The sequence below is a fragment of the Balaenoptera physalus genome, assembly GCF_965194825.1.
Source record: "Balaenoptera physalus genome assembly, chromosome: 3".
NCBI lineage: Eukaryota > Metazoa > Chordata > Mammalia > Artiodactyla > Balaenopteridae > Balaenoptera > Balaenoptera physalus.
Window position 1 is genome coordinate 98,362,513 of NC_138890.1, and position 26,396 is coordinate 98,388,908.

The 26,396-nt window shown below is 34.7% G+C and overlaps 1 long non-coding RNA gene across 1 annotated transcript in view; it reads right to left on the reverse strand.

Moving 5' to 3' along the window:
* LOC309659037 overlaps nt 1-26,396 on the reverse strand; it is a 75,987-nt gene that overhangs the window by 28,768 nt on the left and 20,823 nt on the right. Inside the window, exon 2 of the long non-coding RNA XR_014262532.1 lies at nt 1-26,396. This exon is cut by the window's left edge and continues 28,768 nt beyond it; it is cut by the window's right edge and continues 9,870 nt beyond it. This is a non-coding gene — a long non-coding RNA (uncharacterized lncRNA).

Genomic DNA, 26,396 nt, shown 5'->3' on the forward strand with positions numbered 1-26,396 from the left:
AAGATAAATATACTTTTAAAAACAGTATAAATGTTAGAACAATAATAACATGTCTTTTAATAAAATATCTACTAAGAGTAACCTTGCCATCTCCCAAATGTAAATATTTAACTTCTATGACCATAAAATTTGTTGTAAAACTACATGATGAGTATCCTTTGATCTAAAGGAGCAGCAAGGTCACATCAAAATCACCTGGAAAGGGAAAAAGAGAAAAATAGAGAGGAGTTTATGTTTTGAAATTATTAAGAAGAATCCAGGAGGCCCTCCTGCCCCAACTAATATCCCTCAAAAACCAGATTTCATGTCTGGAATTTCCAATTCCACTTCTTTGGGGAAAGAACCTCAAATTTTTGTCTCTTCTCAAACACACACACACACACAGTGCTTTCTTACCTCTCTTCCCACTTAGCAACTCTCTGAAATACCCTTTATCTTCTGTCCCTCATAAACACCTTCTGTTAATCTAGAGTCACCTCCTCTAGGGTATGCTTCCTGAGAACACTCCAGGCAGATAAATGTCCCCTTCCCTCACTTCTGGGCTCCCTTGATCTTTTGCTTATACAATTCTTATCACTCATTACAAAACTGTAATTACCTTAAAGTGTTAGTCTCTTTCACTAAACTGAGTATCTCTAAAGAAAAAAAAATTAAGCAACTATTAGCCATTATTCCTTTATTTGAAAATCACCTACCAAAGAAGTGGCAAGCTAGTGACACATAGTCCAAATTCTGCCTATAGGTATATTTTGTTTTACACCTGAACAGTGTTTCAAAAGGATTAGAATTTTCACATGAAAACCTACATTTCTGGCTTGTATTAAAAAATCTAAAGATCTCACAACACTAGGTTTTCATTTTCACATGATACCATTAGGCTGTAACTGAATAATGGCTTTCCATTTTAGACATGGCCAATGTCTCCAATTTGCCTCAGCCCTCACTATTCAAAGTTAAGTTGTCTTATATCTTTATTACTTTATAATACTACATACTTGCCCATGGTACTCATTTGTGTTGGAGATTCCTGGTCTATTCAGATTAACCATTAAGATTACTAGAAGAAAAATCAAAGAATGAAACACACATATTAGCAGGAGCTAAATTTCATAGCATACATAGCATTGCAGAAGGCCAGGCCTGGTTCAGGCAGAAAAGGAGAATATCTAGGCAGTAGCAGATATGAGCAGAAATTGGTCAAAAGTTATTAGACCCTCAAAGGAGGTGAGGATCACAGAATACAGAATAGGAAATGCAAAAGATTATTTTCACCTTCTTCACAGCTTTACTTAAGTACTAGCCATAATAATTGTAATTAAATCAGTAAATACATTAAAACAGTCAATGCTGTAAAGAGAAAAGATTTGTGGAATAGTGTTATATGTATCTTCCTGATAGTTCCTTTCTAAAAAATATTCCACCTCTTACAGTGTTTGACTTCTCTTCACATCAGTTCCTTCTTTTCTACACCTGATAATTTAAAAAGTATTAATTCTAATGATCTCTGCTGGTGAATTTTATTAGGCACTGTTTATACAAAAGTCCCAGGTATGATAATTTTGTGGATGTATATATATGTGTGTGTGTGCACATGAATATGTGTGTTTGTACATTTTGTAGGAAAAACAGAATTAAGAGAGAATAGGGAATGGAGAGTGGTAGAGAGAAAGAGATGGAGAGATAGAGATGAGGAGGTGATTATTGAAAAGCTAGGGCTCACATCAGTTATTAAACCTAAAAAATATGTACTTTAAATGTTGACTAAAATGGTCGCTTTTTATTATGGTTACTTTATTCTCAAGTAAATCAGGCAAACAGAACTGATTGCCTTGAAATCTTGAACTGTGAATGCCATGCTTTCATGTTCCTCCATGTAACGCTTTAAAAGAGGGGTGGTAGCCAGGAAAATGTCTCTGCAATCATAAGGGTCAACAGTCACCTGTTCTAAGTAAGCAACAAAGATGCCTGTGATTGCAGTTAACAGAACACAGAAGGCAGAAGAAACGTAACACCCAAGAGAAAAGCACATCCTTGACTATACTTCCACAAAATGTTTACAAAATTTTAATAGACAATCAGTTGTTTCAGACTTGTTTTTCTTACCACTGTGCTAGGTATTTTGGAAGATAGGGGGACAGAATCTGTTCTTAACTAGCTTATTTGCAGAGGTAAAATTATTGGTGTTAAGGGTATATGACTAATTAGGTTACAGTTGTCACCTAAACTTATACCTACAGCAATTTGAAACAGTGCTGCATAGGAAAGTGTCATATATTTTGCTTCATGCATCAATGATTGTTGTCACTGTATGCCATTTGGAGATATACTTTCTATTAGAACATTAGATGAAATTTCAAAATTCTGACTGAAATTCGTAGAAATGGTAACTTAATCACATATCAGGAATTGTATTTCTGGATACCCTCTAGTGTTGGGGCTAATTGTTTAATCAGGGATCCATGTATTCATTAAAACTCCTTATGTGTGAGATACAGAAATAGATATGGATATACAGAAAATTTCTCTCTTTCTCTCTTTCTCCAAATATAATACTTCATTCCTAGATGACAACTCTAGTAAATGCATAAATAAATTTTCCTTACAGAGATACCCAAATGAAAGCTATAGAGTTATTATCCTTGGATAATAAGCAGAATTATTGCATTTTGTGGTGGATCATCTCTCGGGGTGCAGTCCTTGTTCAACTTCTAGACATAGAGGAGCTTAGGTCCTCAGTCCAAGCTGCCTGTTTAATCTTATTGAGCATTCATGTAACACTTCATTCCTCTGTATTCTTAAGAACTGAATGAATACTAAAGCAAAGCAACAAGGTTATAATGCAAGTGATTTCTATTAACAAACTGCAAGGATGTTTAAACAATCAAATGAATAATGGAGAAATATAATGATTTCATAACAATGTGTTAAACTAATAACTCTAGTTTAAATTGCCCAAAGGATAAACTACTGGAAAGAAAAAAGCAAAATTGACATGAATGAATGTATTTTAGTTTTGCTGAATGCAAGAATTTATTCAGATTGGTCTGGTTTTTATCCTCCATTATCTCTCTTACCTACCCATTCCTAATGATTAACCTCCAATTAATCATAGGAACCTCCAATTCCTATGAATAACCCTAGTTTGAACCAAAACTGAAGTAAGAATGTCTAGCACTACATATGGTAGCCCATTAATGGCTTCATTCATCCAACAACCAGGAATTGGGACAACAAAAATGACAAAAATGATCCCTGCACTTAGAGAGTTCACCCTCTGGAGGAAGGAAGAGTAGTAATGACACATAATTACAATTCAGTATGACTCATGTTATATTAGCTGTTCATACAGGGTGATGTCATTGAGAAAGAGTTAAGGACTCATCCTGCTCATGACACAGAAACTGATGAGGACTTACTAAATGATTTTGAAGAGTTCTCCAGCAGAAGAAAGAATTCTAGTTGAGGGATCTTATGCAAAATGCATAGGCAAAGAAGGATACAATAATCACATTTGTTTTAGAAGGATGAAACTAGAGAGACAGTTTGGAAGATAAATTAAAATATGATCAGATTAAAGGCAGAGAGACAGATAAGAGAGTATTTCAAAAGTCTTGGCAAAGAATGTTGATTGGTAAAATTTAGTCAATGGGTTGGAGATGAGGAAGAAGAGGATATGAAATGAAATTTGTTCATAAGGCAAAAAAAAAAAAGAAGTATTTGAATTGAATGTCAGGAATATGGGAGAAGAAGGGGTCAGATTGATTTGAAGCTGTTAAAATTTTAGGCTGGATGGATTATAATGTTCTTATTGCTGAGAGAGAATATAGGAAAATAAGCATGATTTATAGAAAAGAATTTGGTTTTGAATATGCTAGGTTAAGTTGCCTCTAAATATAGAGACTAACAGGTAAAGATATTCCATAGGAAGCTAGAAATATGAGTCTTAAGAGAGATGAGGGCTGAAGACAGAGTGCTGAGAGTCATTAGTGTAATCACTCACATCCAAATGCCAGATTTCATTGTTTACAAGCAGAAAATAACTTTATTCTTTTTTTTCACTGTCTCTTAAAACGATCAGAGTGAGCTATTTCCCCACCCACTGGATGATATTTTCAACTGATCCCTCTCTAGATCATCCTTTGATAGTAAAAAAAAACTTTCATCATTTTTTTTCCGAGAATAGGCTCAGTGCACTACGTATCAATGACTAGTCTAAATACTTCTCAAATTCTGGCTTTCATTCAACCTCAGAGCCCCTCCTCTCCCCAGGTTGGGATGGATTTCTTAAATTTACTCATTTTGCACTTCTCTTCCCCCTTTCTGCCCTCACCCAGGATTTAAGGAAGAGAAAGGAGGAGAAGAAGCCATATGTCTTACTTGCTGATAGTGACATGGCATCTGTGTTTTCAGAGCTTGGATCATGTTCCAAGATGAGTCTCATGGGTACTTGCATGGATTCCTTGAAGATTATCCTTCTAAGAGCATCTGACTATAGCTTCCTTGACTTAGGCAATGCTCTCTTCCTGCTGGCTACTTACTACATCTTCCTCAGATTCTGCAAATGTATACCTCAGTCTTTGATACACTAAAGGCTTTCCCAGTGAGACTGCCTTGCTCTCTGGGCCTTGGGAAATATACAGCTATTCCTTAGCATCTGAGAAATCACAGGTGGTTCCCATTGTAGCCACTTCTTTATGCTCTGACCCTAGGTGGCCAGTTCTAGTCTTTAAATATCTTAGTCATTCAACATATGCTTGTGTTCTTGCAAACTTTAGGAGACAAATTTTAAGCATTGGATGCTTGTGGTAAGGGGAAAGCTGATTCTTCCCCTCCTCCATCAAATAGAGGAAATTCAGTAGCATTCAAACAAATGCTCACTTCAAATAAACTCTATTTCTTTCTCCCTCTTCAATCTCAACATTTTATATCCTCCCGGAAGTTGATAGTGTAACAATTTTTAATCAAAAATTTTACCACAAAATTGCCCATTTTAAATAGGTTGTATAGAACTTCATTTCAGAATATGAGGTACTTGACAACTATTGGTTAGTTCTTATCCTTTTGAGGTCTCAAATTAATTAAGACAGAAAGAATCTCAAATAAAATACTGTTACTCCATAAAATAAGAACAAATAAAATTGCCCAGTGAGATCCTACAGGGATAGAAAAGAACTTCCAAAGTCAAAACCTTGGGAAGAACCTTTGAAATCCAGGAAATGGGCCAATGAAGAAACTGAAGAAGGGTGATGAGAATGAAAAGGAGAACCAGAGAAGAAAATGTGTACGAGTGCTCAGAGAAGAGTTGATTTAAATAAAGTGGGGTTATTCTACAATGAAATATGCTTCAGGGTGAACCCTGAAATGATCCATTGGACATAAGAATTTTCAAGGCATTGGTGATATTAGTGAGAACAAATTAGAGTCAAAATTAGATTTCAACAAATTAAGATGTTTGGGGAGGTAGGGAAGAAGAAAGATGATGGTAGTTCGAGAGGGGATCATGGCCAAATAAAATGCATCATTTGCATGCTTGATTTGGCATGGGGAAGTATAGAGTATGTTTGACAGGTTCCATCACCTTTGCATAATCAGTTCAGTTATATTTCTTCCTGCTTCCAGAGAGGAGTTTACACCTGGTGCTTCAGATCACATAAGTATGCTTGATCTATGGTTCCTTCCGTAAGTTTTCATTCCAGTAATAACTTTCTTCATATCTGAGACCATGGATATATCTGAGGTGAACTTGCTAGTGAAGGGAATCATGGTCCAGTGGAACCTTGTTGCTGACATGATTGTCTAAGTATCCTTTGACCCATTGTTGTCCTCACTATTCCCTGCCACCTGTTAAAATACTCTCCTACTTTATCCTGGGACTCCACCTATTTGGTCAATCTTTGCCCTGACAATTCTATATGGTGTCATATATTTTGATATTGGGCTTTGGCTAATAGGGTAGGCCAATAGCTCTATTCTACCCTGCTTCTATCTAAGTCTCTTTCCTACCCTGTTAAAAGCAGAGGCCAGATCTAAAGACAGTGGGCCATGCCATGCTTAGCAGATGTTCTCGGGCCACATCAAAATGAATATTGAAGATTTCATTTCTAGATATCTGTTACCCTTTAGGAGCTAAGCCAGAAAATGTCTCTGGTTTCCATCTTTTTAGTTGTTTATATTCTAGGGAGTTGGAAAAAATGTTATGTTTTAAAATTCTCATTTAACCAAGCTCCAATGGGGCTCTTATCTAATTGAAGTAAATTTCCTTATACTTTTCAAACATAATTACCTTTGGGTAAAATCAAAACATTTTGTTATTATTAACTACTGCACAACAAGAAAAAAAAGACACAAATAATAATTCAGCACCACTGCTTTGTGCCTTAATTAGTTGTTTTAAAAAGCCTAATTGGTAAGAAAATAGATCTCTGGATGGAATGAAATAACTTTTTTCTCCTTTGGCAATTATTAATAGAAAGGAAATGTATGATAATTCTGTTGTTTACTAAATAGCAGGAACCTAATGAAATTCAGTGTCATTTTATAATTCTGTCATCCATGAGTTCTGGGCAGGGCTATTGCTCCTTGTAGATCTCCTTGAACTTTATGACTTTCCCAGACACACACCATATTAAAAATAAAAACTTTTCTTATTAATTGTAGGCATAAGTAGAAGGAATGGTGGGCTATAAACAATCCTGAGGTTTGGATTTCTAAATATTTTTTAATATACTGTTGTTTTCTTTTGTTTTTCTATCTTCACACACACACCAAGATCCTCGATAAATGGTTTGTCTTCCAATGCATAATTTGAAACATATAGACTCATCTATGTATGTTGTATGATATACCCCAAATCTGCTCTTTTAGAAGGTGAATTTATACAGCTATTCTTATTTCAAAATATTGCTGGTCCTCACTTTTGGTATTCTTAGTCTTGCTTATTCATTCCTCTGTACATTGAAATGCTTCAGCTACTTTTCCTTTTTATCATTTATAATTGGCTCTTTCCTTAGGATTATATAAAAATGGTGATTTATAAAAGTCTATTCTAACATTTATGAATAGTTTGGCTAAATTTTATAGTCGTCCTGTGAAGCTAAATAATATACACCAAGCAAGGTAGAATAAACCAAAGATTTTTCCCAAAAAGCACAGGGTTTTAGTTTGTTTTCTCTGGATTTTCTTTTATTGTTTGTTACTTTACAAAGTTAGCTTTGTAAGTACATCAGAGGAAAAAAAAAGCACATGAAATTGTTGGAATTTACATTTTAAAAATTCTACCAACATTTCCGGAACACTTACCATGTTCTAAGCATAAATCTAGGCGCTAAGTCATGGCTTCTGATTCAGGAGAGAGACAAGTAAAAATAACTACAGCACAGTGAACATAATATGTGCAGCACACTAGTGTTTTGTTCAACATCTATTCCTGTCTTTCTTGCCAACAGGATCCTAATTTTGTTGGCTGGAGCAACTAAATACTCATTTTCTCTTACAACTAGCTGTGGCTATGTGACATAATTATAAAGAGAAAGAGACAATAAGAAGAAGAAGAAGGAAGAGAGAAAGATTTGTAACTATGTGTGGTGACAGATATTAACTAGAATTATTGTGGTGATCATTTTGCAATATATACAAATGTTGAATCATTATGTTGTACACCTGAAACTAATATGATGTTATTTATCAGTTATACCTCAATTAAAAAAAAAAGAAAGAAAGAAAAAGAAGGAAGAGAAGGAAGGGGAGGAGGAAGTAGAAGAAGTGAGAAGGGAAGAGAGAGAGTGAAAGTTTGTCCATGCAGGGAAACTGAGAATAATCAGACCACAATGTCGGCATTCATGTTTAGATTCTTGCTTAGAATTTTACAATATTATTTATGTTGGGAAATGAAAGTAATTCAAGCAATACAAACATTAACTTTATTGCATAGATTCCGTTGTTCCATCAAACATTTGGAAAGCCAGAAAAGTTAGAATAAAATATCTCTGTCCCAAAGGAGCAGGCAACAGCTCTATTACCAGTCAGAAATTATGCCAGCCTACTCCAAATTATTTGGAAAGGGTATGAAAGCATGACAGAGCTATAGCCAAATCCAGGCAGAAGATGGATGCCAGGAGAATGGAAGAATACCATAACTATATACTATACTATGTCTTACCCTAATTTTATTTTACCAGGCTCTTTTATCCTTAAACATTGGGTTCAAACAACAGCAACAGCAACAACAGCAACAAGAGAGGCTCATAAAACCATGGGTGGCCTGAGAAGTCAGAATGAACAGGCCTGTGGAAAAAGTTATTGCTAATTCAGTAAGAACTGTGAGTATAAAAGAGAGTGAGTTTTTAAACAAATATTAGAATTTCTTCAACAAAATGAACATCATCTCCTTCAAAGTTGTCACTTTTTGAGGATTCATTCCAATAGCATTTCCATTGTCCAAAATATTTTTGAATTCATCTTTAGAAATATTTTCCAGAACATATTGTACTCTTTTAAATAGCCTCAGGATTGGTACTTACTTGTACCAAAGTGGATTTGATATATGGAGATGGCCAAATGTGTGGCCAAGCCTTGTGATTAGGTTTGGTGATCAAGCTTATGTAATATGCTTGTTTGTTGATTGGTTTATTCAAAGAAGATATGAGTATAAGGAAATACAACTGAAATTTTTGAGTGTCCTGGCTCTGAAGGAAAATCTCATACACAAAGTATCAATTTACTCATACACAGCAGAACATGCTTGTTAGCAAACCTTAAAAGTACAATATTTTGAATAAGTCAGTGCCTTCCTGAATAATTAATATACTGTGCCACCTGAAAAGATAAGATCTTCCATAAGGTTGCTTATTTCTATTCTACTACACATTTAAAGTTTGATGGCTAAAAATACTCTGTATTCTTCAATTAATTACTTCTAAACTCTTCAAGAGGAAACCAGTTACTTAAGTGCTGAATAAACTGATTTTTGCCTATGCAAAAATTATCTGTGATATTCAGTTAAAGCTAAAAGTTAATTCTATTTCCTTAGTAATTTTTAAAAGACTTCAACTCTTGAGCAAACAAGGTGTCAAGAAAAAGCTACTTGGACTGTGTAGAGTCTGAAACACAGGCAGTTCTACACTTGAACACACTAAATGCTTCATTCTTAATGTAAGAATATTAAGAATTCCTTTCTGAGGAACATTTTTTCAGAGAGAGGATGAAATTTTTCCTCCCCAACAACAACTTCAGTTGATTCCCTGGCAGAATGAGAATCTGCCACTCATCATTCCCCATCCCTTTCCTCCTCCCAAGCCTTGGAGACATGAAAGGAATTAAATGCTTTCTAGGTGTTAACATGAATGGCTGCAATGAATCAAATGTGTACTAAGTGCCACGTTGCAGTTATTAACCTTCAAAACCAAACTGAAAGATAAAAGGTATTAATTATCCCTATTTTTCAAATGGGGAGATAGCCACAAATCATAGAGCTATGAGACAGAACTCACATTGGAATTCAGATCCTCTTGGGTCTGAGCTAGGTGAGGGAAAAGGGAATCTAGAGTTTTACTTTGGCAGTGATAATATGAGCAACTTGTCCTTGATCCCATGCTAAAATAACAATTAGAATAACAATTAGGCCTTCTTCTAAGTCTTAAGTGAAATTGCAAATAAGAATGTAAATAAGGTAAGGATACAACTGGCAGGACGGAGGAGAAAAATGATGACCAAGAAATATGCCACCACCCCAGCCTTTGTCTACTGATCCCAAAGTCAGTGGAAGATTTTCACCACTCCTTTTCTTAGCCTTCTGTTCTGATAGGATCTTACAGTATATTATGGATATATAGGCACTTCTAGCACACACAGGGCATGGAAACAGAGATCTCCCAGGATTCACAAAACAGAAAATGCCATTCAGGCAAGCTTCATAACATGGACTAGGTACATGTGAGCCCCATGATATTCACTTTTACTGCCATTAGCCCTATTCATCTATTCTCAGCCTTTGCACAGATTCCCTCCTTACCTATTTGAAAGTTTTTTTCTCTTTTACATTATATGTCTTTTCTGTAACTGTTTGAAATTAGCTTCAGTTTAAAAGTAGCTTCTCCTTCTAAATATTAGTTATCTTGTATCTATCCTGCCTCTGAATTCTGTCCTACTTCTTGACTCCAGTACCTTCTAATTTCTCTATTCTTTTCATCTTTTAAAGCCAAATTTTCTAATTCAATAATCGGATTGGCCAGCTACTAGTTCTGTGCCATGCCAAGTCGTAAGTGCTGTCTGGCCTGTGCAATTAGCTTTCTTTGGGTGAGATGTGCCAAGGTGGGTACAGGGTCACTTTGTATCAAATATGGCCCCCATGGGCTGCCTCAGACAGACAGAACTTTTGCTTGTTAGGAGATGCTGCCTCAGTGAATATTTTGATTGTCATGTCTAGTATATTAACATCCTGTCTCCTCTCCCTTGTACTCACATCCTCATCATCACTCTCCAGACTCCCTGGAGTCTATCCCTTGAGCTCTCCACTGACCTTCTCTCCTTTCTTTCACATAGTCTAGTCAAGCCTCTGGAGTAAATCTCGCAATATTGTAAGGACCTGCCTATGACTGGATCCCCTTGGAATTTTTAACTCTCAGACTTGTCCACACTCAGCCTTTCACAATTTGTCAATTACTGTTCTGGTTTTCCTACCCAGCACTGGTTCCCACTTCGGTTTCCACTCTGAGCTTCTGCTCTGGTCAGCTGTGACTCCCTGTATTTGCCTGTTTCTTCAGTCTTGGAGGGAGTAGTTTGCCCTGTGTCTTCCCCTCTCTTATGGATCCAAGAAGAGTCATTGATTTTTTCTGTCTGTTCAACTTTTTACTTGTGTTAGGATGGTGACTCTGAAGCTCCTCACATGAGGAACCAGAAACTGGAAGTCTGCTTCACACATTCTTATAAAAAATGTTATTGTTTCATAGATGTGAAGTATGATAAAAATAGATTGTGTTTTTATTCTTTAAATACTTTTCTACCTTACATCTTATTTTCTTCCTACATATTTAGCCACTTCTATTCAATATCCTTTGCCAGGTCATCTTCTTTTATTTACCTCAAAAGTTTGAAGTGCTGTGAAGTCATTAGGGTTGTTCACAAATATTTTAACTTACTTTTCTTCAGAATACATGATAAGATTCCACTTCCCACCCACTTGTAATTAGGTACAGGTAGGTGATTTGCTTTGGGCCATTGAAATGTAAGTGCAAGCAACATGTGTTACTTATAAGCAAAACTTTGAGCCTCTACATGCTTTATCACATTCTCTTTCTTTCTGCCATGGTAACCATCAAAGTTTCACATTAGTGGCATCTCTTTTATCAGGGTCCTAGAGTAAAGACAAGGTGGAAATAAATCTCAGCTAACCCATTCTAAGTGTGTAGAATGAGTGAGAAATAAGAGACCTGTTTGTTACTGCACTATAACCAAACCCATCCTGACAGATGCAGAGCCATGGGGTTAGTCATCATGTCCTTATTTTTGTTATTAACATTTACTCTTTTGGTATTATCATCTAGTCTTGTCCCATGGCTTTAAATACTATTTGTATATTTTGCTGTGACTTCTCCCTGAAATCTTATTTGAATATTCACTAGCTGCCTCAACATCGCCACTCAAATCTGCCATGCCTAACAACTTTAATTTCTAATTTCTTTTAATTTCTAATTTCTCATCACCTGTGTTCTCCATCTGCAAATGGGGCACTACTTTTCACCTAGGCTTCCTCGCCAAAAACTAGGGGTCATTGTTGATGACTCTCTCACACACAAACTTCCACATCCATTTTATCATCAAATTCTGGTGGCTTGAATTCCAAAGTGTAACTGAATTAAACTAGTTCTCACCGCTTCAACAGCCACCATCCTAGTCTAAGCCTTCAGTACCTCTTGGTGGGTTAGTAATAGTTTTCAACCCTATCTCCCTGTTTCCTCTCTCTCTACTCTATTCTCTATTAAGCACCCAGAGAGATATTTTAAAATGTGAGGTCATTCCCTTTTTAAAAACCTTCCCATCACAATTAATTTCAGTAATCTTTGACCCTGCCCACATCTTCAACTCAACTTCCTATATTATTTGTCTGTCTTACTTTTTTCAAGTCACACTGGCTACTCTTCTTCTTGTTCCTCAAACATCAAATATGCTGTAATCTCAGGGTCTTTGCAATGGTTGTTCCCTCCACCTCTAATGCACATTTTTATACATTAGCAAAGTTCAGTTTTTTATTTCTTTCAGATTTCCTTTCAGAAAAACGTTCCCTGCTTATCCTATTGTAGATATGAAGATGTGCCATCAGATCCCATTTCAAGGAAGAACATGCTGCTCAGCTGTGGGGAGTACAATCAGCAGATAGCCTCTAGCCATCAGCTCCTTCAGGGTCTGCCTCCTTTTCAGAAAATGGCCCACTCGAGCTCATGCCTTTCTTGTGGCAGTCCACATTCACTGGCTGAGTAAGGCAGAAATAAAAAGGCCTGATGATTTTCAGTCTACGAGGATCTTCTACTGGGCAATACTCACTCAAGAGTTCCACCAATGGGTTAGCTGAGGCCTTGTCTTCACTGTGTCACAATTTGACTCCTTTCTCGGCCCATTTCTAGTTCTTTCTCCTCTATTTCACAAGTGTTAATAACTAATAAACATCTTGAATCCCAAACTCTATCTCAGTATTTGCTTAGTATCTCACAGAACCTATTTTAAATCTATCCAAACTATATCTCCTATGACTCTGAATCTTCCTTGTCTGGTATTTCTTTTTTCATAGCACTTAAGGTTATGTTATATATTTATTTGTTTGTTTATTTATTGCTCTCTGTGGTCAAGGACTCATCCCTGTTGTTCACTGCTGTATTCTAAGCACATGGAATATTGCCTGACACAAAAAGGGTACCCATGATATGGGAGGACTAAAGGAATTAAGGCTTATGTGGGCTGGCCTAGGCACCTGATCTCCAGTTTTAACTTTCTCCTGTAGGAAAATACATTCTGAATTAATATACGCTACTGAAATCCAATCAACTTGTAAGTTAGAGATGTTCAGTGTATACTCATAAAAACTGAACTATTTTGAGAATTCAAAACATTTTTATCTATTAGACACATTATATATTGTGAAAAAAATGAGAGTTTTTTCCTTTCATTTTGTAAAGGATAAGTGCATCAGACCTTTGGCCATCGGTTCATCTTTGCATCATTAGTCATGATGGATAAGCTACTTACAAAGGCAATTATATTACGTGTGATGTGGATCTTGATGGAAAAAGATAAATTAACTGTAGGTTTATGCAACAGAACAGATAGAATTACATTTGGAAAAGAACTCCACCTTGAACAGCATCCAGACCAGTCAAATCACCATCAGCTTGGCCTCTTTTATAACACACACTCAGTAGTTAATGCTGTTTTTATGTTTCCTAACTGCCTGCCCTAGGTGGATGTGATAGCACTGAGTCATCAGAGTCTCTTGCCTTTAAGTCACAATGGATTAATTTACATGTCATTTGCAATAACAAATCCTCTTGTATGCATTTAGATGAATACTAAGGCTGGGCAACAATAGCACTCTCATCAATTATTCTTGCACTGATGGTGCAGAGTCTGGGGTGTTCAAGAGACGTTATTAAAATCCTTCTTAACATCAAAACCTGGTATATAAAATAGTCCCATAAGCACCTATTTTTAAAAAACCTTAACACTGTGTACATTTTCTTATTTTTAAGATTGTAATTTATTGGGGGCATACTGTTTCTCATAACTCAGTATTTCTCTTGTCACTCCATTCATTTTCATTTTTTCTTATTCATTTTTATCTTTTCCACTTTGTCAGCTCCACTTTCCTTTTTCCATTTGTCTTCTTTACTGTCACTTGGCTTCCTCTAACAGCTAGTTTCACTTTTCTCTGCAGTCCCTTTCTCTGTCTCTTACTTTATTTGTCCTTCCCAAATATGAATCGTAGAGAGTAAAGAAAAGAGACAGATACCAATGAAAAGGAAGAGATTAGTAGTGGAGTAACCATGAAGGTCTTTATTCCATTAATTCATGGGATATTTGTTTCTTTAATTTTATTTTACTGTGCTCTTCGAAAAAGTAACTACACAGCACATTTTTTTGTGGAAAAAAAAAATCTTCAAGAAAGATTACTGTCATTTTTTCTGCTGTGAAAATTGTTTCAAGGGTGGCAGTATGTTACGTGAGAAAGGTCCAAGGAAGGAAGGAGTAGAAGAGAGAAGGACAAGCTTACCCGCACCTGTGCTGTCATATTTACTGTGAACAAAACAAGGAACAATTAAAAATATTGCATCACACCTCATTCCTAATATGAAAATAATCATTGGATTTAGAATCTTATCTTTCCAATTTTATTCTGCTAACTATCTGTATATCACTGAATTGTCTCTTCCCTAATATTATTAAAGTTAATGGAATCATAAATGAAAGATATTTATAAACTATCTACTACTATAATCACAATTTACAGATGAGGAAACTGAGACCAATATTTTAAATGTTTGGTACAAAGACCTAGAACATTGCCTCATTCATATAATTTTCATAATAAATCATTTTCATAATCAAGCAATAGAATGGTTAAAGCATTGTTAATGAAACATTTCTGCCTGGGTTTGAATCCCAGTCCTGCCATCTACAAGCTGGATGACCCTGCATAGATAAATTCATCTCTCTATGGCTCATTTCCTTTATTTAAGATTGAACTAGCACTTACCACATATGCTGATTGTGAAGACTGAATGAGACATACACTTTTAAAGCAATTACTAGATTCCTGGCAAAGTAATTGCTATATAAGTGCTGCTATTATTATTACCCCTGAACCTGCTTCTGCTAATGCAACCCCTTTTAAGGCAATCAATCAAGGGAGAAAACTTGGAATTAGCCTACAATTCTCCTTCCATTTTACCACCCACCCCGCAAATACCATGTCCCATCACCCCCAAGACTGCTGTACTTCAGAACCATAAAATTCCTCACTTTGATTATCAAATGCATCTTCATTGATCTTATTTCTGGTGTTTCATACAATTGAAAATACAACAATTTTTAAAGGAAAAATTTTACCATGATTCTGCTTCAAAAAGAATAGTTAATATTACAGCTAGCTAATTTATAATATATATCATATGTTATATATAAATATTATAACTGCTTCAAAAAGAATAGTTAATATTATAGATTGCTAAGTTATATTAATATCATATATTATATATAAATAAATATTATAACTGCTTCAAAAAATAGTTAATATTATAGATAGCTAATTTATATTATATACCATATATATTATATATACAATAGATATTATAACTAGCTAATATTTATTGAGTAGCTACAATATGCCTCACACTACATAGCTCATAGCTCTCACAGCAAACCTGAAAGTTGAGTATTTTAACCCCCATTCTAGTCATGAAAGGACTGAGGACAAGAAAGTTTAAGTAGTTGCATAAGGCTGTATAACTAGTGAGTATCAGGTAGATTTGGAACTAGTGCAGAAACCAGACCTCATGAGGCACATGACAAACATGCTGCTTCCTCACTGTCAAGATAAAAATCTAAGAGATCTGGCAGGCATAAAATGTCCTTCTGGTCTGGCTCCTCACCTATCTCTTCAGAATCATTTTTGCTGAGAGCATCCAGTTTTCCTATTATACTGATTTAGCTCTGTACTTTCAGCCTTGAATGAGGCATTCTTTCTTGAGACTCTATGCCTTACTTAACAAATGCTACTCTCCTGGTCTGAGACTTTCTTTCTCAGCTTTGTCTGCTCAACTTCACAAAGACTCCTCTGATGTGGAGAAAAGGTAACCCTAGTACACTGTTGGTGGGGTTGTAAATTGGTGTATGGAAAACAGTATGGAGGCTCCTCAAAAACCTAAAAATGGATCTACCATATAATCCAGCAATTCCACTGATAGATATATATCTGAAGAAAATGAAAACACTAATTTGAAAACATATGTGTACCCAATGTTCATAGCAGCACTACTTATAATACAATAACCAAGATATGAAAGAAACCCAAGTGTCCAAACACAGATGAATGGATAAAGAAGATGTGATTTTATATATATATATGCGTGTGTGTGTGTGTGTGTGTGTGTGTATATATATATGTATGTATATATGTAATGGAATACTACTCAGCCATAAAAAAGAATGAGATTCCATCATTTACAACAACATGGATGGACCTAGAGAGTATTATGTCTGGTGAAATAAGTCAGACAGAGAAAGACAAATACTCTACATTACCACTTATATGTAGAATCTAAAAATTAAAACAAATGAATGTATATAACAAAATAGATACAGACTCACAGATAGAGAATGGGGAGGGGTGAGATAGGGGTAGGGGATTAAGAGGTATAAACTACTATGTATAAAATAAATAAGCAACAAGGATATATTGTAGAGCACAGGGAAATATAGCCATTATTTTATAATAACTTTAAATAAAGTATAATTATAAAATATTGAATCACTATGTTGTACACCTGAAACTAATATAATATTGTAAATCAACTATACTTTAATTGAACAAATAAACAAACAAACAAATAAATAAAATGGAACAAAAAGGCTCCTCTGACCTCCCCTTGCTCTATATCTGGGTTATGGGCAACACCTCCATGGTCTACATCAATAGACAAGTAGATAAAGATTGATAAATACATGGGTGAACAATAGATGAATATACTAGAATTAATTATTATGTTCAAAACATCTGTATCTTTTTAATTTTTTCTCATTATCCTGTCAAAGTCTGAGATTTATTAACATCTTTTATGCTTATTACAATTTATAAAATCTTCTAGTTTTTTTCTTTGAGTATGATAAAACTCTTAGATTGTTTGTGGCATAAATGTTTACGACCATAATAATTTATTTATTGATTTTGTCTAATATAGCTGTTTAGTCAAATTCTACTTTTCTATTAATTCTTTTTATTTGTTGGTTTCATCTTTTGCAATCCCTTAATTTTTGACCTTTGCATGTTAAATTATTCACATTTAAAAATTCAATTTAGGAATTTGCTTTTGGAGGAAATTAGCTCACTATAGGAATTATAAAAACTTCAAAAATGGGATTTCATTTTATTTTGATTTTACTATTTACTATATTTTCTAGTTTTTGTTTCCTCTTTGTTATTTTATTTTTGTGAAATTAATCTTAAAAAAATTCCTTTACCCCAATCCCTATTAATTTAAAAGTACTGCATCATTTCAATTTACTCAAGATTAGATTTTATCATAAGGTTATATGTAAATCAATATTTTCAATTAACATTTAAAAATTAAATAATAACTATGAAATCCCAACTAATCAATTTATGCATCCACTCCATTCAACTTAAGAGGAAATACTTATCATCCCATGAAAACTCTGCCTAATGTTGACTATTACTTTCTTGAATGCTGAAAGTAGAAAATTGAGAAATTTGCTTCCATATATAGGAAAAGTAAATAAGACTTATGCTTCTAGCCAAGATGGAATTAAAAGAAGTAGGTTTAATCTCGCATCTGAAACAATGAAAAAATCAGAAATATATTTTAAACAATGGTTTAAAGACACTGGACCTCTGGAAATGAAAAACAGTGATCTCTAAGAGGGAGTAAAAATGTTTGGCGAGCCCCTCTTGCCACTTATGCCTCAGTTTACTGCCTAGAGATAATTTTCAGACCAAAATGGAGAAACAAGGAAATCAGTCAAGGCCAGACCATCTCCCTAAATTGAAGTGACAGAATTTGGAGTTTGAGGTGGCCAAGATAGTTAGAATTTGCATGGCAGAGTACTGAAAATGAACGAAATGCACAGAGAGAATTTCAGAGATCTATAGACGATGTCAAGTCTATCAGCTGAGTACTGATAAACTCGTTTGTGTGGGAAAATTAACCAGGGCTGGAAAAATAACCACTGAAAGAATCAGATGCAACCCCTAGAACATAAGTATGTAAATCATTTTTTTTTTTTTTTTTACCATCAGCAAGGGTGAAAATGTCATAATTCATGAAGTGTCATATAGCCTTTGAAGAATGTTTTTGCCTCAGTAATAGGGCAAAATTAGCTCTTGTCAAAATGCTGCTCTTGGTCTGTATAACAAGGTCAAAAAGGACAAAATGTTTCCAAGTTACTTAGCAGGATCTAAGCATAAAGCTTAAGTATATTTTTAGGAATACAAATACACCCAAATCCAACAGAATAAAATTCATAATATCTGGCAACCAATCAAAAATTACCAGCCATGAAAAGAAGCAGGAAAATGCAACTCAACAGAAAGAGAAACATCAACAAATGAAAAGGACCTAGAAACTACACAGATGATAAATTTAGTAGACAAGGATATTAGATCAGTTATTATGAATTAGTCTATATGTTTAAGAAGCTAGAGGAAAGAATGAACACTAAGTAGATATATTAAATGTATAAAAAAGACCCAAATCAAACTTCTAGAAATGAAAATTATAATGTCTGAGTTTAAAAAAAAAAACACTAGATGAAATTAAGGGCAAATTAGAGATTATAGAAGAAAAGATTTATGAACTTGAAGGTATAGCAATAGAAACTATCAAAAATGAAACACAAAGAAAATAAAGAGTGAAGAAAACTGAATAGAGTATTAGCTGTGGAATAAGTTTATGTGGGCTAATATATATGTATAACTGAAATACCAAAAGAAGAAAGGAGAGGAAATAGCAGAAAATTTTATAAATAGACCCCACATAGAATAAACCTAAAGAAAACAATGAAGATTCATACCACAATTGATTACAGTGAATTCACCAATAAGAAAAATTTTTAGGTGGTCAGAAATAAGATACTTCCCTAACAAAAGAACAACAAAATGATAGAAAATTTGTTGTCAGAAACAATGCAAGCTGAAAGACAGTGTTTCTTTAACACACTGAAAGAAAAAGTCATCATAGAATTCTTGAGCCAGTAAAACCATGTTTCAAAAATAAAAATAACGTTTTTCCATTTAAACAAAAGTTGAAAGAATTTATACTCAGCAATCCTGCATTGCAAGAAAGATTAAAGGATGTTTTCAAGACAAAAGAAAAAATGATACCTGATAGAAATTTGGAACTATTAAAAAAATAGATATCCCCAGAACTTATAAACAATGAGTAAATCTAAAAATTTGTTTTCATTGTGTAATACCTCTAAAAGATAATTGTCTTGCTTAGAGCAAAGATAGTAAATATGTATAAAAAGATCTCTACCATAATTAGGTGTCAGTTGTGTGAAACTTGGTAAAGACCGAGAGGAGTAAAATGGATGTATACTGATATGAGGTTTTTATATCATACATAAAATTTTATAATATTTGAAGCAAGGCTGTGATAGTTAAATATGTACATTGTAAACATTAAGGCAAACATTAAAAATAAAAACAAAGAGATGTAGTTTATAAACTAAATGATGGAGAAAAAATGGAATCTTAAAATTTAATACTCAGTTAATACAAAAGAAGTCATACAAAGAGAAATACAGATCAGATAGCTCAAGTAGAAAACAAACAACAATATGGTGTAGTTAAATTCAACCATATCAATAATTAAATAAATGTTAATGATCTACCATCCCACTTAAAAAGAAGAGATTGTCAGTGTGCAGTAAAGAATTTGGCTTGCCCAAAGAGAGGTCTTGCCTTTGCTTGTGGCTTCTGGTAGGTAATCTATGTCATACCGGATGGGAACGTTTTTGCTTAGGGTGGGCCTGGCCACTCCTAGCAGTCTTAGTTTGGGGTTGGCCATGCCAGAAATGCCAACAATATGACTTAGAGTGGGGGCTTTTGGTCACCTGGGATCAATCAACCTGGAGATTGAGTTCAATCACATGGGCAATCGATTAATCAGCCGTGCCTACATAATGAAGCCACAATAAAATCTCTGAATGCTGGACCTCCAGTAAGCCTCATTGGTTGGTTGCCGTGATGAATACATTGTCATACTAATGGAATTAAGTACCCCATTGAACTCTATATTGTTTCAAATAATGTTTGAGGTATTATATCTAACTCGATGTCACATATGCAGGGAAAAAAACAAAAACATGTTCAGTGATTATGAGCTGAAGGAAACAGAAGTAGGTACACTAGTAGTCTCAAATCATAGATAGAGATATAGTTTGAAAATCACTTCAGTAACTATTATTTTGTATCTGAAAGTTAAAAAAAATTTAGCACTTTTGTAATACCAAGTTCTGAAAATAAGCAGGAAAAATCTTTTAAGCTGGTGCTAGATAGACAAAAAAATATTATTATCAATCAAGATCACAGACCATGAAAAAGTATGAAGGTTATATGCTTATAAAAGAGAAACTGGAATTTCAAAAAAGCAGAGAAATAACATTACATTGTGTCCAAGTGAAAAGATAAGAATAAGTGAAGAGATCCCAAATTCATGTTATGTGAACAAATTGGTAGAAGAAAGGTTAAGGTATTTACTCCATAAAAGAAAATAAAGGTGATTAGAGAGTGATTTCCAAATATTTGAACAAATGGCATGTGCAAGATAGAATATATTTGTTTGGAATTTCAGAGCCATAGGTCCCCATGAATGGAATTTATAAAAACAGCTGTTTTTCTTGACTCGCAAAGTATTAAGACTTCTCTGCCTTCTCAAGATTCTGTACTGTGAGGGGCAATTAAAGAGTACCTCTGATGTGGGGTTGGGATAGGTGTGAGCAGTGGCATAGCCAGTATTTAAAAACTCTGAACTGTGAATCAATAAATGTGAAGGATTCTAGCACATGAAACTTGTTTTCAAGTCTCTTAAGGCATCTTCACAGAGCTTAGCAACCAACTGCCTTCCATCTGTTCCACACAGAGAACACAACAATTTGGGCTTGAAGTGAAACTAAAGAGATTTATGTTAGATATGAGAATTTTCTGACAGTGATGTTTATTAGCGTATGGAATGTGTAACCAATGAAACTATAATCTCTTCACTGGAGGTCTGCACACACAGGTCATCCTCTCCTCTTTCTGGGATGGTTTAAATATTCTTGCAAGCATGGGATGGACATAATGACTTATTCCAAACAGAATTCTTTTAAAATGTACCAACACTTCATTTATCTAGATTCATTCAGGAATGAATTGCTGTATAAAGCAAATGTTCCAAGTAAATAGTTTATTTTCAATGCAATGTAAATACTTTCATTATAAATCCTTCCAAAGTTTATTTAATTTACAAACTATTTAAAATATATGATATTGAATTTATTTCTAATTTTATTTTAAACTTCTCTAATTAGACAAGATTACAATTTAGATCTTAACTATTTTAATGTTTTAAATACATTAATCCTCTCAAATAATTTTAAACTTTAGTTTTCCGTACATTAAATCATCTGATGTTAAAATTTAGTCTCAAAATTTTTTTTTTTCCTTCCTTCCTATTGAACTTCCCAGAGTCATGTCTAATGGCTGATGACTTGGCTGCATTTTGAAGTTTCTACCTCCATTTAATTTTAATGTTATTTGTTGGGAAATCTGAATATTTGGATATTTGAATTACCCCTAAAGTAAAAGTAAATAAGAATTGAATGAGGACCTGAGATTATTGTTAAAGAATAAAGTGTAGGATTATTACCTGCTTAAGAAACTTTTCTTGCTTACTTTCTGAGTTTTTTATTAGGCATTTGGATATTCTTACGTAACTGCTGTTTGGACGAATGTTGATGTAGTTATCAATTGTTATTTGACAAATTATCCTGAAACTCAGCCACTTAAAACAACTCACATTTACTATCTTAGAGTTTCTGTGGGTCAGGAATCTGAGAACAGCTTAATTGGGGCTTACGCTTCACAGTCTTTTACAAGGATGTAGTTAAGATCTGGAGCCTCATCTGAAGGCTCTATTGAGGAAGGAACTACTTCCAAGCTTACTCACGTGTTGTTGACAGAGCTCAGTTCCTCCTGGCTGTTGGAAGGAGGGCCTCAGTTCCCTATGGGCTATTGTCCAAGGGTCACCCTCAGTTCCTTGCCATGAGGACCTCTCCAATATAGCAGCTGTTTCATCAGAGACGGGAAAAGAGAGAGCATCTACTAACAAACCAGAGGTCAGGGTCTTTTATAACCTAACCACAGATGTGATAACCATCACATTTGCCATATTCTGTTCACTAGAAGAAAATCACTAGATCCAGCCCATACTTGAGGAACAGAGATTATACAACGGCATGAACAATAGGAGGAAGTGATCACTGGGAGCCATGTCAGAAGCTGCATACCATAGTTGCTATACCTAATAGCTCAGTCAGGCAGGTATAAAGATACATTTGTATGAATCTAAAGTGATATTTTTACATTCTACTAGTGCATTATCAGGTTTATTTATGTGATATAATAAGATATATGATATCCAATTTATCATAAATAAGTCAAAAAAATTTAAACTGAAAAAAACTAAACATCTAAACTCTATTATTCAGTGAAAACAGCAATATTTTGAAGTTTAGGGGTATTAGAGTGTGTGTGCTTTGGATTATACCACAAGACCAAAGATTCAGTCTTCTGCAAAGCCAAGGATGCCAGTAGGCTTGTCCTGGAGACTGAGTTGCTTAAGAAGGATGAATAGAAGTTTTAAGAATGGAACATCAAGACGGTGAGCTCTGATGGGCATTATCCTAGATTAACAGACAGCAAATTTATTCTTAACTTTGGTTCCCATTTCTTCGCTAAAATATAAACTGCACATGCCACTTAAAGTACTCATCCTCTGAAAGAACAGAAAGTAAAAGTGAATTCATTCCTGGAACTTTGGGTAACATTATGGGATAAGATCCACTTCAGCTCTCAGAGCCATGATCATACTACCAGTGTAGGGTATGATTTAAAGTCTTCGCCTTGATTAGGCTTAAGATTTCTCTAAACCCAGGCCTACACTGACTCAGATTGGAAACGGATTGAAAAAAATAAGCTAAACCAGGCCAGTACCCTCAGTGAGACCAGATGCCAACATCTGTAACCACATAGATAACATAAGCTTTTAGAACTCAAGTCCAATTCAGACTCAGAATATTTAAAAGATGTAAGTACAAGTTCAAGTGGAAAGAAACTATTTCATTTTAAAGGTGACAGATGTATTCAGAATAGAAAAACAGACCACAGGGTTTTGATCTTATATATGAGTCATTTCTCTTACATTTCAGTTTCAATTTTAATTTCAGGGAAAAATATAACTGATTCTCAAAGGAGTTGGGAGGCAATTATGGCATAACTCACAGACAGTATTTTTGTAGTATCCTCAGTAATTAAATGATGTAGCCAGCTAGTGGAAGAAAAGGAAAGGCAAAATGAGGTCTCTTCAGAATAAAACCATATCCCATTTATTTCATATTATCACTGTGACAATGATGCTAATGATCTTGGATAAGTACTGTTGATAGCCTACTTCCCAAAACCAATGTCTCGGATATGTAATTAAATGTTGTCATAGGCGGTGCACATTTGAGAGCGTAATGCTAAAATATTAAATACTAGCCTACTTACAGGTATTTATTCATTCGATATTTTTTGTTTCCAATTATTAGATGGAGGACGTGAAGGAGAGGTTGACATAACTGGTGAAAATAGAAACATATAACAATGCTGAAAGTGATATTCTAGCTCAGGTTTGACATTTCAGTATTTATTACAGGTATACCTCCTTTATTCACAGTGATATCTACAGACTTTCTGCGACTCCACCCACCTCTGTCTCCTCCCTTTACCTATACTGTCAGCCTTCTTAGAATAGTGACCAACAATCTAACTCACTGCATTCTAGCTTCTGTCTTCATCACCCGAATAGGAAAATTATCACTAAAGTCATGAGACACCTCCCTTTACCTACAACCAGGGGCTGTAGTTCTTTTTTTTTTCCCCCTATTTAATCACACTTATTTTCTTGGTAACAACTGGCCCTGCAGATTTCTCTCTACTCAGTTTTGAAAACAAACCTTACTCATTCCGACTGTCCTCTCAGACTCTACAGCCACTCCTTGTTTATTACTTAATTACTTTGTTAGTTGGGCGAACTCCAGAGTGTAGCTTGCACTCTAGGTCTTCCCTTTTCATTTCATACTCTCTCTCTAGAAAATCTCATTCACTGTCAGAGAATAAACCCTCATCTTTATCACTCCAGTTTCTATGTCTTTGGCTCTGTCTTCCTGAGCTCCAGATCAATATATTCATAGCTCACTGAGCAACTCCATCTAGAGGTCCCACAAATATGGCAGATTCAGCACGTCTAAAATTAAACTTCTTTTCTATTCAACTATACTTTTCTTGCAGATTTCCTATTTTGTATGAAATCTTTACCACTCAACCAAATGTCTTAACCATCCCTGGCTCTTTTCCTACTACTGTAACTGCATGCAATCAACAAAGACTGCTTACCTCCCAAATGTCCTCTGTGTCTGTATCCCTGTTTAATCCCCTCTGGTATACCTTCAAACAAATGCTTCTCATTGCCTCTGACAGTATCAAAGTAACTTCCTAACTACCCATCCTTTTTTTCCAATATCTTCCCACTTCATATCTTTGTTTTCCTTTTTGCCAGAAAAAAATTTTTAAATGTACACTTTATCCTGTCACATGCTGCACAAAAACATACCTTATTATCCATAGAATGAGTTCAAGGTCCATAGATTATATTAAGTTCTTCACATTCTGGTCCCAAGTATCTTTTCAGATTCATCTTCTAGCAATTTTCTTCAAGTATATCTTTCTGCATATTTTAAGTCCCCTACATACAAACGAGTTCTGTTCCGAGAGCACATTCATAAATCCAATTTGTTTGAAAGTCCAACAAAGTTAGCCTAAGTACCCAACTAACAGAATCGGCTATATAGTACTGTACTCTAATAGGTTTACAATACTTTTCACACAAATAATACATAAAAACCAAGCAAACACAAAAAATGAAAACATTTTTAATATTACAGTACAGTACCTTGAAAAGTATAGTAGTACAACAGCTGGCATACAGGGGCTGGCATCAAGTGAACAGGCAAGAAGAGTTACTGACTGGAGGAGGGAGAAGAGGTGGGAGATGGTAGAGCTGAAGGATCGTCAGCAATAGGAGATGGAGGGCAAGCTGCAATTTCACTCACGACTGACTTTGATGGAAAGCATGTTCGCATCTTTGAAAGTTCACAATTTTAAGGTTCGTATGTAGGGGACTTACTGTATTTCTCCTTTATTTCCTAAGTATATCATGCAGTGTGTGCCTTCATGCTTTTACTAATCTTCTTCCTTAAGAGACTTCTTCCGTTCACCTACTCCTGCCAAACTCATACAACCCTCGAGTTCTATACAAAAACGCTCTCTCTTCCCCAGCTTGAAAGTTAATATTAGTCATTACAATTCATTCCAAATGCGTGCACTTGGTACACACTTCTATCAAGTAATATGGATTCCATGATACAATTAATATTTGCTAATGGCTGTTCCCTCTACCGGACCACGACCTGCTAGTGGACAGAGATCATTCCATGTCTGGAACATTACAACTGTGTAATAAGTATTTGTTGAATGAATAAGTAAATGACTGCTTTTATAAATAAAGAAGCACTGAATTTTGTAAGTGATGGCTTCATTTTTCAGTGTTCCCCTTTTCTGTTATTTAAGGCAAAGCTACCCTACGTAATCTTACTGAGATCAATGTTAGTACCTTTTCATAAATTACCCTTTTTTGGTTCTAAATAATCTATATTTTAATCATTTTGTCTCTAAGGCTGAATTTGTAGCCTGTGTTGTATAAATGTGGGCAAAATAAAAAAAATTTTTCTTGGATTTTTTTTTTAACATACATATTAAGCATCAGGACATGTGTGTTACCCCATAACTCAAAAATAGTTGCCTTAAATTTGTAGTGTAACTTCTCTATGGGCTTCCATAGGGGGAAGAACAAATTTGTTACATCAGCACCTTTTCTGAACTCTATAGCCAAATATAAGCTTTTTTGGTTATGTTCCTAGATGCTTATTAGCTATTGTCTTCAATGTGCCTCCAACATATTTTCTATGAGAATAAAGGGCTAAAATAGTCTCTAAGATTGAGTTATATATATATATATATATATATATAAAGGTGGAGGATACCTATTCTTACTTCTGCATGTAAGAAGTGAACTTTCCTCTCCATAGAGGAAGAACTTTAAGAGTTGTTGTTTTCTTCTGCTAGAAATACCTAACTCCATATATCCCAGCAGATTTGCATAATAAGCAAAAATATGTCATAGCTTATTTTGTTGTATTGTGTCTTAACTCCTTAAAGCTTTTAATTGATGATGCAGAGAGAGGCTAAGGACTGGGTTTTTGCAGTAAGTACAAAGCAAACCATGATGAAAAGGCATGCTTATATTGAATAA